The sequence below is a fragment of the Furipterus horrens genome, unplaced genomic scaffold, assembly GCF_987537825.1.
Source record: "Furipterus horrens unplaced genomic scaffold, mFurHor1.1.pri manual_scaffold_3, whole genome shotgun sequence".
NCBI classification, from domain to species: Eukaryota; Metazoa; Chordata; class Mammalia; order Chiroptera; family Furipteridae; genus Furipterus; species Furipterus horrens.
This window is the reverse complement of record NW_028327173.1, coordinates 90,818,778-90,831,102: the sequence shown is the minus strand read 5'-3', so window position 1 is coordinate 90,831,102 and position 12,325 is coordinate 90,818,778.

Below are 12,325 nucleotides of genomic sequence, written 5' to 3'. Positions count from 1 at the left end.
CCTTCTTTCGTCTTGGAAACTCCTTATTTCACCTTCCATTTTGAATGAAAGCTTTGCTGGGTAGAGTATTCTTGGTTGTAGGCCTTTGTTTTTCATTGCTTGGAGTATTTTTTGCCACTCCCTTCTGGCTTGTAGTGTTTCCGTTGAGAAATCTGAAGATAGCCTTATCGGAGGTCCATTGTATGTTATTAGCTGATTCTCTCTTGTAGCTTTTAGGATTTTCTCTTTGTCTTTCAGTTTTGCCATTTTAATTATGATGTGTCTTGGGGCGGTCCTCTCTGAGCTCATCTTCTTTGGGACCCTCTGTGCTCCTGGACTTGCGTGACTTTTTCTCTCATCAAGTTAGGGAAGTTTTCTGTCATTACTTTTTCAAACAGGTTTTCTATCCCTTGCTCCTTTACCTCCCCCTCTGGTTTTCTTGATACAATATTATTATGTTTCATGTTGTCCTGCAGCTCTCTTAAAAGCTCTTCATTCCTTTTTAGTCTTTTTTCATTTTGTTGTATTGTCTGAAAATTTTTTTCCACGTTGTCCTCCAGTTCACTGATCCAATCTTTTGCTTCCTCTAGCCTGCTTTTAATTCCTTCTTCTGTATTCTTCAATTCAGAAATAGTATTTTTAATTTCCACCTGGCTTTTATTGATAACTTCTATGTCCTTTTTAATGCCAATGTAATTCTCAGTAAGTTCCTTGTAGTTTCCCTACAGTTCTTTGAAATTTTCTTTGAGCTTGCTGAACTCATTGAGCTTCCCTGTAATCCATATTTTGAATTCAATATCTGATAGTTTGCTTACCTTTATTTCACTTAGCACTCTTTCTGGGGATTCCTTCTTTTCTTTCGATAGGGGTGTTGTTTCTCTCTCTCTCCTTTTTTTGTGACTTCTTGTTTGTTTCTGCTTCTTTGATTGATCTGAACTTCTTGAATCGGCCCCTTGCGGCATCAGATCATGTCCCAGTCTCTACATCTAGATTTTAAATATTTAATATAAATGGGTTTTTTTCTCTAATTGTAACTTCTGTTGACTTTTGAATTTTGATTTTATAATGTGCTACTTTGATAAATTCCCTTAATGTTTGTGGTTTCCCATTGATTCTTTGAGTTTTCAAGGTATAAAATCATATTATCTACAAGGAGATGTAACTGAACTCTCATTTCTGTTGTATGCCTCTAATTACTTTCTCTCATCTAAATGCATTGCCTAAAACCTACTAATACAATGTCACAAAATAATGGAGATGGTGAGCATTCTTCCCTTACTCCTTACCGTTACAGGAAAACTTCTAATGTTTTCTCATTAAATAAAAAATAAACCACTACCTTTCAGACTTTGGGACACACACACGTATCAATTGCTATTTTACTGAGTGTTCTTAATGTGAATGAGTATTAAATAATGTCTAATGACTTCTGAGCTTGTAGAGATGATTATGTACATAATTTTTCTCCTTAGCTGTGTTAATATGATGCATTATATTAGTAATTTCCTGATGTTGAACCACCTTAGCATTCTTGAAATAAATTCCACTTATTCATAATGTATTATTTTTAATGTGCTATGAGATTCTATTTGCTAATATTTTATTTATAATATTTACATTTATATTTAGAACTAAGATTGTTCTGTAGTTTTCTTGTTTAGAAAAATTATTGACAGAGTTAAGGATCAATGTTTTACTCTCTTTATAAAACAACTTTCCCATTTTTTCTTCCTCTTCTATGCTTTGGAATAGTTTACCAGCATTGAGATCATTTGACCTTTAAATTTGATAGGCTTCCCCTGTGAACACATCTTGAGTTGATACTTTTTTATGGGAAAGATCTTTTACTACTTCCTCTATTCCTTCCATAGCAATTACTAGTCTATTTAAGAATTTATGTCCCACTGGTGTCAATTTTATTGTTATTCTTAAAAATGAAGCAGCCAGTTGTTTGCAAATAAAATGAGTTCATTTTGGAATAACAGAGGACTTGTAGCTTGGGAATTTCAAACTATGGCAAAACAATAGGCAAGTTTGGAGAACAAATGAGAAGCGCTTGCTTTTGTAAAGGAAAGGAAGGAGTTGGGAGGGTGGTTTCAAATGAAAGTCCATTAGAGGAGAGAGAGAGTTGAAGGGGTGGGTGGTTATTGTGGCTTCTTATTGACTGGGTTATTGCTGGGCAAGAGGAAATTTTCCTTCCTCAAGCTGGGGTAGAAAAGAAGGTTCTTCCTCTTGCAGTCTATGAATGAGGAGCAGTAGTAGAGCATGAGAGGTCCCCCTCAGGTCTTCCTAACTCCATTTAAAATGAGATTTTCCTTCAAATGTTTTCACAGTAAGTTGCATTTTTCTAGAAGATAATTGAGAAAAAATTTTCTGGAAAACTTCATCTAAGCTTACACATTTATTTGCAGAACCTTGTTGAAAATAAGTCTCACGATTTTTGAAATTCCCTCTTTCCACTTCTAATTTTGTGTATTTATGTTTTTTCCCTTTATTATTTTTCACTACATATAGTAGCTTGTGGTTTATTTTTTTCAACTCTTATAATTTGAATTTATTTATATTCTACTCTTTTATTGTTATTGCTGTTTTCTTACACATTTCTTTTTACTTATTTCCTTCTTATATCTTTTGACTTATTTTTCAATTCTTTACCTAGATTTTAGTTTTATTTAGGTTATTTTTCATTTTTGTTAATGTAAGTATTTCACTGTGTAAATTTTCCTCTTGTAAATATCTCTAAGATTTATTATTCTGAAACTTCAGCCTGTGTATCCACTTTGGCCTGAGTTATTTATTAGAATATTTTTATGTTTCTTAAAAAATACCTTTTCAAAATATTCCTTTACTCGTAGTTTCTGACTTATTTAATTGTGGTCAGAAAATCATGATTTAGTTTTTTTATTCTTTAGAATTTATTTACTTTTAAAATGCATTTTCTTTGTAATCTAAGACACAACAAATTTTCACAAATAGTCATGTGTATTCAAATTGAAGTTGTGGTAGGCTTGATACAGAGAGATCTGATCAGATCACTGGGGAGAAATAGGGAGGGTCTGCAGGAGGAGTTTGCTGAGGCAATGGAAAGCAGCCTAGGATAGGATTGGCTGAGAAGCTGAATGCCTCCAGAGCACATGGAAATAAAAAGAGGGTTGGCTCACTGGCTCATGGGCTCTGGCTCCTGGGCTGGCTCTCTCTGACTTTCAGGCTCTACTTCCTTGAGGATTCCTGGATGATTGTTCTCGCAGCTGCCTGTGTTTCCCAGCAGATGGTATTTTGGATGGGAAGGAACTCCAGGCACAACCTAGGATCTGGCTGGCCTGGCAGAGGGTGGCAGGTTTATTCTTTGGATGTTTTAGAGTGGAGGAACTCTGAGACAGAAGCCTGCCATTCTTCCAAAATTGTGTAACTTTTGTATCTTATCTTGTGTTAGTTTGTAAACTAACCCTATGGGAATAAAATAGCTCAAAACTAACAGGGGGAATGCAGTTTAGCCTTAATTGATAGGTTTAAGCTGTGACTTGATAGGCTTAAGTGACTGCTTTTGAATAAAGACTCCTTTCCTTTATCACCAAAATTTCACCTCTGGAATTTTGCCTAGTGGGTGGCAGTGGGGAGCAGGACCCCAACTGCTGTTTGGTAATAGGCTGACAATGGCCCCCAAATATATCAGGTGTTAATCTCTAGAGCTGGGAAATATTACTTTATAAGGAAAAAGGATCTTCTCAGCTATGATTAAGTTAAGGATTTGTAGATGAAGAGATTATTCATTTGAGCCCTGAATGCAATCACAGTGCCTTTATAAGAGAGAAGCTGGGGGAGATTTCTGACACACACAAACAAGGCTGTGCAAGGAGGGAACAGAAAGAGATTTGAAGATGCTGACCTGGAGAATTGGAAAGATGCAGCCCAGCTGTGCCTTGATTTTGGCCCAATGAAAGTGATTTTAGACTTCAGCCTCCAGAACGTGAGAGAATAAAGTTCTGTTGTTTTAAGCCACCAAGATTGTGGGACTCTGTCACAAGGTGTTCCCTCTATTTATTAGGTTTCAGAATTTGTATATATGTATATGTTCTATACTATTGATTATCCTGTCTAAATTATCTATAGTCCTCCTGATTATTTTTGTCCACTTTCTCTGTCTTTGATCGAGATATATTAAAGGCTCCTATTATTACTGGGTTTCTATTTCTCCTAGCATTCCATTGTCTCTGCTTTACTGAAAATTTTGTCATGTTACTGAGTACATAATATTAATCACTATTTTATCTCCATTCCATATTGTAGCCTTTAGCATTATAAAGTGCCCTTGTATTGTTTGGGGTATGCTCTTATAAACAACGTAATGTGAATTTTGCTTTGTTAGCCAGTTCAAAAATGCTTTTCATTTTGTAGGTTAATTAAATCTATATATGTTTATTCATATAATCTAAATACTTGGCCCAATTCTTTCATATTGTTTCATGCTATATAAATTATATATACTCACACAGACAAACATAGTCATCCTCTTACATGATCTGTTTTGTTTGCATTCTCTCTTTTGACATTTAGGAAAGTTCATATTTTTATTTTAAGGTTACCTTTAGAATAATGCTTTTTTAAAGTATATTTTATTGATTATGCTGTTATAGTTGTCCCAGTGTTTTTCTCTTTGCTCTCATCCACCCAACCACCCAGTACCCCTCTTTCCTCCAGCAGTCCCATCCTCTTAGTTCATGTCAATGTGCCATACATGTAAGTTCTTTGGCTTCACCCTTTCCTATACTGTTCTTAATATCCCCCTGTCTGTTTTGTACTTACCGATTATGCTTCTTAATCCCTGCACTATTTCCTCATTTCTTCCCCTTCCCCCTCCCAGCTGATAAACCTCCAAATGATTTCCATACCTATGAGAATCACAGGTTGTTTGTTTAGTTTGTTTTGGCTTTTATTTTTTAGATTCAGTTGTTGATAGTAGTGAGTTTGTTGTCATTTTAATGTTCATAGTTTTAATCCTCTTCTTTTTCTTAAATAAGTTCCTTTAACATTTCATATAATAAGGGCTTAGTGATGATGAACTCATTTAGTTTACCATGTCTGGGAAGCACTGTACCTGCCCTTGCATTCTAAATGATAGTTTTGCTGGATAAAGTAGTCTTGGTTGTAGGTCCTTGCTTTCCATCACTTTGAATACTTCTTGCCAGTCCCTTCTTGTCTGCAAAGTTTCTTTTGAGAATTCAACTGATAGTCTTATAGGGACCCCTTTGTAGGTAACTCTTTTCTCTTGCTGTCTTTAAGATTCTCTCTTTATCTTGAACCTCTGGCATTTTAATTGTGCTTCCTGGACTTGTATTGTCTATTTCCTTCACCAAATTTGGGAAGTTTTCCTTCATTATTTTTTCATATAAGTTTTCAATTTCTTGCTCTTCCTCTTCTGGCATCCCTATGATTTGAATGTTGGTGCGTTTAAAGTTGTCCCAGAGGTTCCTAAGTCTCTCCTCATTTTTTTCAATTTTTGTTTCTTCATTCTGTACTGGTTGACTGTTTATTTCTCCCTTATGTTCCAATTCATTGATTTGAACCCCAGATTCCTTCCCTTCACCAATGGTTTTATGTGGATTTTTCTTCATTTCACTTAGCATAGCTTTCGCTTCTTCCCTTATGTGTTTGCCGTACTCAAGCATATCTGTTAATACTGTGAACACTGTTATCACCAGTGTTTTAAACTCTGTGTCTGTTAGGTTGGCTATCTCCTCATTGCTTAGTTCCTCCACTGGAACCTTGTTCTGCTCCCTGATTTGAGCAATACTTCTCTGCATTCTTAACTTGACCACCTCCTGTATTTGCCTGTGTCTTAGGTAAATCTATTGAATCCGTTGCATTGTAAGGAGTTGAACCTTAGGTATCTGTCAGTGCAGGGTGACCTGTTTCACCATGTTGTGGTGCTGTATGTAGGGGAACACTGCTGGTTGCTCAGTACTCACCCTTTTTCCAGGCACTTCTTCTGTTTTCCATATGGAAATGGCCCCCCTCTAGCTATTCCCCTGGTTGTGGTTCCCAGAGTGGGTGGGTTTAAAGATGTTCAAGGACTGTGCAGGCCTTCTAAACAAACAAACTCTGCTAAGAGACTGGCAGTTTCTTATGCCACCTCAAACCTCACTGGTTTTCACAGTCAGAAGCAATGAAGCTTTATTTTCCCCGGCACTGGAGCTGTGAGCTGCACAGTCTGATCTGGGGCTGAGATCACTCCCCAGGTGTCCATTCTGACTTTTATAAAGTGTGACTGTGCTTTCAGCTCCCTGACCACAGCCATTGACTTGATGCTGCCACCACTGCCACCATATCACCTCCTCTTCACTCCATTTCCACCCCCTCCTACCTGTCTGGATGAGTATTACTTCTTTATATATTTGTTGGACTTCAATGCAGTCCGATTTTCTGTTAGTTCTGGTTGTTTTTAGTTTTGAGGTAGTTGAATTTCTTCTTATGACTGTAGAGGGAGGTGAAGTGTGTCTACCTATACCTCCATCTTGACCAGAAGTTGTAGAATAATGCTTTTATATAATAGTCTTAATTGCCTCTTCTTTTGGATACTGCCTATCAATTACATATAAACAATATTGGAACTAGCTAGTATTGTTTTCTCTCCTTCCATCCTGCTCCCTCAGCATCTAATTTGAAATAATAGTTTTTTTCTAACTAAAACCCTTGGGCCATCAGCAAGCTGTTTTCATTTCCGTATGCTCTTCATCTTATCTCCCCAATATTTCACAATTATTCAAATACTTATAGTTTTTAATAATTATACATTGATATGTATATTGTTTCTACAATGCAGAGCAGATAATCATTGTATAATGTCAAACTCCTTTATTGCAATCACTTAGTCATGGTACTAGAGGTAAATATATAATCAAGGCCTCTCAAGCCTAGAAGTCAAAACTCAACTTCCCATGTTACCAGGACACAAGCTAATGACCACAAGCTTGGCAGTCACACATTTTCATTCAGAACTGAGCAATATTAAGAAGCATACTGTATGAATCTGCCATTTGTGCTGGAATAACTAGCACCCAAGCATCCAGCTCCCAAAGGCAACAGTTGGAGACAGCAGTTTCCCAACGATTTTAAGATCATGTTCCTGATACAGAAATGGTATTAGTAGTAGTAGTAGTCAGAGTAAAATCTGATTTCTGGCATTAGTACTTGGTAGTCATGACATCAGTGGTAGGGATTTCTTAAGCAAATCAATTCTCCAGTTTGGTTTGGGAATCCTAGCTTTGATATTTTTTCTGCAGCCATTCTAATATTATTGTGAACTTACTAAAAGTTTTTAATATATTCCCACTCTGCTTAAATTAATAGGAGTAGATACTGTCATTTGCATCCAAAGCCCCCAGTGATACCTGGAGAATGTGTATGTCCCTTTACTGCTGTGAAACTAAATGATATGCCAAATTTCTTTTTTTTTTTTTCATTGAATTTATTGGGGTGACATTGGTTAATAAAATTATATGTTTCAGGTGTGCAATTCTGTAATACCTGATCTGTATACTGTACTGTCTGTTCAGAACCCAAAGGCATCTCCTTCCATCACCATTTATCCCATATTTATCTTCTACCTCCCCTACACCCCTTTCCCTCTACTAATCAGCATACCACTACAAATATACTGCTGTCTGTGAATATGATTGTTGTTGTTGGGGATTTTTTTTTGCCTAATCTTTTCACCATTTTCACCCAATCCTGATCCACCCTCCCCCCTGACAGCTGTCAACCTGTTCTATCTATCTATAAGTCTGTTTCTATTTTGTTTCTTTTGTTCACTAAATTCAACATATAAGTGAAATCATGTGATATTTGTCTTTCTCTGACTGTCTTATTTTACTTAGCAAAATACTATCCAGGTCCATCCCTGCTGTTCTAAAAGCTAAGATTTTCTTCTTTTCTATGGCTGAGTAGTACTTCGTTGTGTAAATGTACTATACTTTTTAATCCACTCATTTACTGATGTGCACTTGGCCTGCTTCCAAATCGTAGCAATTGTAAATATAACTGCAATGAACATAGGGGTGCATATATTCTTTTTTTAAGTATACTTTATTGATTATGTTATTATAGTAGTTCCAATTTTTTCCCCTTTGCTCCCCTTTGCCCAGGATGCCCCTTCCCTCCAGCAACCCCATCACCCCTTAATTCATGTCCAGGGGTTGTTCATGGTTCTTTCCTATATTATTCATAACTTCCCTATGTCTATTTTGTACCAACCAATTATGCCTCTTAATCCATGCACCAATTCCCCATTTCTCACCTTCCCCCCTCCCAGATGATAACCCTCCAAATGATCCCCATACCTATGATTCTGTTCCTATTCTGATTTCCTTAGTTGGATTTTGTTTTTATTTTTTAGATTCAGTTGTTGATAGTTGTGAGTTTGTTGTCATTTTAGTGTTCATAGTTTTGATCTTCTTTTTCTTAAGTAAGTCCCTTTGACATTTCATATATTAATGGCTTGGTGATGATGAACTACTTTAACTTTACCTTGTCTGGGAAGCACTTTATCTGCCCTTTCATTCTAAATAATAGCTTTGCTGGATAGAGTAATCTTGGATGTAAGTCCTTGCTTTTCGTTACCTTGAATACTTCTTGTCAATCCCTTCTTGCCTGCAAAGTGTCCTCTGAGAAATCAACTGATAGTCCTATAGGCACCTCCCTGTAGGCAACTCTTTGCCTCTCTCTTGCTGCCCCCAGGTCTCTGTATTTATCTTTCACCTTTGGTATCTCAATCATGATCCGTCCTGGTGTGGTCCCCACTGGGTTCAGTGCGCCTGGGACCCTCCATTCTTCTCAGACCTGTATGTCCACGTCCTTCACAAAATTTGGAAAGTTTTCCTCATTTTTTTTCAATTCTTGCTTCCTCATTCTGCACTGGTTGACTGTTTTTTTCTTCCTTATGTTCCAAATCATTGATTTGAACCCCAGTTTCCTCCCCTTCACTATGGGTTTTGTGTGGATTTTCCTTCGTTTCTCTTAGCATAGCCTTCACTTCTCCTATGTGTTTGCCATACTCAGTCATATTTGTCAAGCCTGTGAGCATCTTTATCACCAGTGTTTTGAATTCTGCGTCTGTTAGGTTGTCTACCTTCTCACCTGTTAGGTTGGTTATCTCCTGGTCGCTTAGTTCTTCCACTAGAACCTTGATGCATTTCCCCTTCTGGGCCACACTTCTCTGTCCCCTCATTCTTACAGGCTCCTGTGTTTGTTTGCCTCTGTGTCCCAGGGTGGAGCCTTAGGGATTCATCAGTACAGGGCAACCTATTTCACCACGTTGTGGCGCTGTATGTGTGGGAGGGGTCTGAGAGGGAACAATGTCATCTGCCCAGCACTTGCCCCTTTTCCAGGCACCTCTCCCTCTTCTGCACTGAACTGGCACCCCTCTAGTTGCTGCCCTGGCTGTCGTTCCCAGAGTGGGTGGGTCTGCGGACATTCTGAGACCATGGGGGCTCTTTAAACAAGTGGATTCTGCTGAGAGACTGGCAGTTTCTGCCTCTTCCCTGACCCCCACTGGTCTGCACAGTCAGAAGCAATGAAGCTTGATTTTCCCCGATGCTGGGACCATGAGCTGCACAGTCTGGTGAGGATCTGGGAGTGCTCCTCAGGTGTCTCTCCTGACTTGAAAACATGTGACTGCTTTCTACCAGCCTGCTGCTGCGACCGCTGCTGCCGCCACCACACCGCATCCTCTCCACCCCAGCTCCACCCCTTCTATCTGTCTGGATGAGTATTTCTTCTTTATATCTTTGTTTGCTGGACTTCTATGCAGTTTGACTTTCTGGAACTTCTGGTTGTTTCTAGTTTTGAGGTAGGTAGTTGTATTTCTTCTCATTTGTGGAGGGAGACACAGCACATCCATCCATGCCTCCATCTTGGCCTGAAGTCCAAACGGTAAATTTTATGTCATGTGTATTTTACCACAATAAATACACATACATTAAATGTACACACAAGTTAATGTGTAAGAGGCAAGAGGAAGAAAATTGTATGATCTTTAATGTACTGCTGGATCCAGTTTGTTAATATTTTGTTGAGAATTTTAGTGTCTGTATCCATCAAGAACATTGGTCTATAGTTTTCTTTCTTTGCAGTGTCCTTTTCTGGTTTTGGAATTAGAATTATGCTGGTCTCATAAAATGAGCCTGGAAGTCTGTACTTCTCCTGATTTTTTAACAATAATTTGAGAAAGATAGGTGTTAGTTCAATCAGTCTATTAAAATTTTCTGACCTTCCTGGTTTAGCTTTGGAATTTTGTATGTTTCTTGTAATTTATCCATTTCATCCAGCTTGTCCAATTTGTTGGAATATAGTTCATAATATTTGCTTAAAATTCATTGTATTTCTGTGGAGTCAGTTCTTCTCCTCTTTTATTTCTAATTTTATTTATTTGGATCCACTCTTTTTTTCTTGATGAATCTGGTTTAAAGGTTTGTCAATCCTGTTTATCTTTTCAAAGAACCACCTCTTGGCTTTATTAAGCTTTTGTATTTTTAGACCTTATTTTATTTATTTCTGCTCTGATCGTTATTAAGCCTTGTCTTCTACTCTCAGATTTGTTTGTTGTTCTTTTTCTAGTTCCTTTAAATATAAAATTAGATAGTTCATTTGATATTTTTCTTATTTCTTGAGGTAGGCCTGTAATGCTATAAATTTCCTTTTTGAGGACTTCTTTCACTGTGTCTCCTAGATTTTTGGTTACGTTCTCATTTTCATTTGTTTCAAGGTATCTTTTTATTTCTTCCTTGATGTTTCATAACATGTTTACTTAACCTTCATTCCTTATATGATTCTCACTTTCTTTTCTTCTGATTGATTTCTAATTTCAAACCATTATATTCAGAGAAGATGCTTGATATATTTCAGTCTTATTACATTTATTAAGACTTATTTTGTGTCCTAATACGTGGTGTATCCTAGAAAATATTCCATGTGGACTTGAGAAGAATGTATGTTCTGATGCTTCGGAATGAAATGCTCTGAAGATATCAGTTAAATCCACCTGATCAGGGGTGTCATGTAGGGCCACAATTTCTTTATTGATTTTTCTCTCTGGAAGATATATAGATTGATGTTAATGGGTTGTTTAAATTCTCTACTATTACTGTATTACTGTCTCTCTCTCTCTCTCTTTATTTCCATCAAGATTTGCTTTACATATGTAGGTGCTCCTATCGTGGGTGTGTAAATGTTTACAGAGGTTATATCCTCTTGTTGGTTTGCTCCCTTTATATTGTATCCTTCTTTGTCTCTTCCTATAGCCTTTGTTTTAAAGTCAATTTCGTCAGATGTAAGTACCACAACCACAGCTTTTTTTCCCTTTCCATTTGAATGAAATCTTTTTCCATCCCTTGACTTTTAATCTGTGTATATCTTTTGTTCTCTGGTGGGTCTCTTGTAGACAGCATATATGTGGGTCTTACTTTACTGCCCATTCAGCTACCCTATGTGTTTTGATTGAAACATTTAAACCATTTACACTTAAAGTAATTAGTTTTAGACACACGTTTATTGTCATTTTATTTTTTTAACTATGTTCCTTTGTTTTTCTTTTCTTCTTATTCTTAAAGAAGAGCCTTTAACATTTCTTATAATACTGCTTTGATGGTAACAACCTCCTTTAGCTTTTTCTTGTCTCCTGCAACTATAGAAGTTTGACTTGCCTGGTAAAAGTCATGGTTGTTGGCCCTTGCTTTTCATCTCATTGAATATTCATGATAATCCCTGCTGGCCTGAAATGTTTCTGTTGAGAAGTTAGCTAACAGTCTTATTGGAGCACCCTTGTAGGTAACTAAATATCTCCTCCTGCTGCTTTTAAAATTCTCTCTTTGTCTTTAACTTTAGCCATTTTAATTTTGATATGTCTTGGTATGAGCCTATTTTGATCATCTTGTTTGGGAGTCTGCACTTCCTGGATTTGTGTGTATCTTTCCTTCACTGAGTTAAGGAAGTTTTCACTCATCATTTCTTCAAGTATATTCTCAATTCCTTGGTCTTGCTTTTCTCCTTTTGGTACCCCTATGATGTGGATATTGTTATGCTTCATGTTGTCCCTGTCCCTGGCTGGTTTGGCTCAGTGGATTGAGCGTCGGCCTGTGAGCTAAGTGTTGCTGGTTCGATCTTCCAGTCAGAGCACATCAGAGAAGGAAAACTCTGACTCCAAAAAACCTCCGCTGCCTTGTGGCATACCTCTTCAGGGGAAAGGCTAAGGGAGTAAACCCCGACAGAAAATCCAGAGCCGGAGTCCCTAAGGCGGTTTGACGTTGTAGTCAACACCGGCAACTCCTGCGGCGCACCTGAAGCCAAGCTGTAT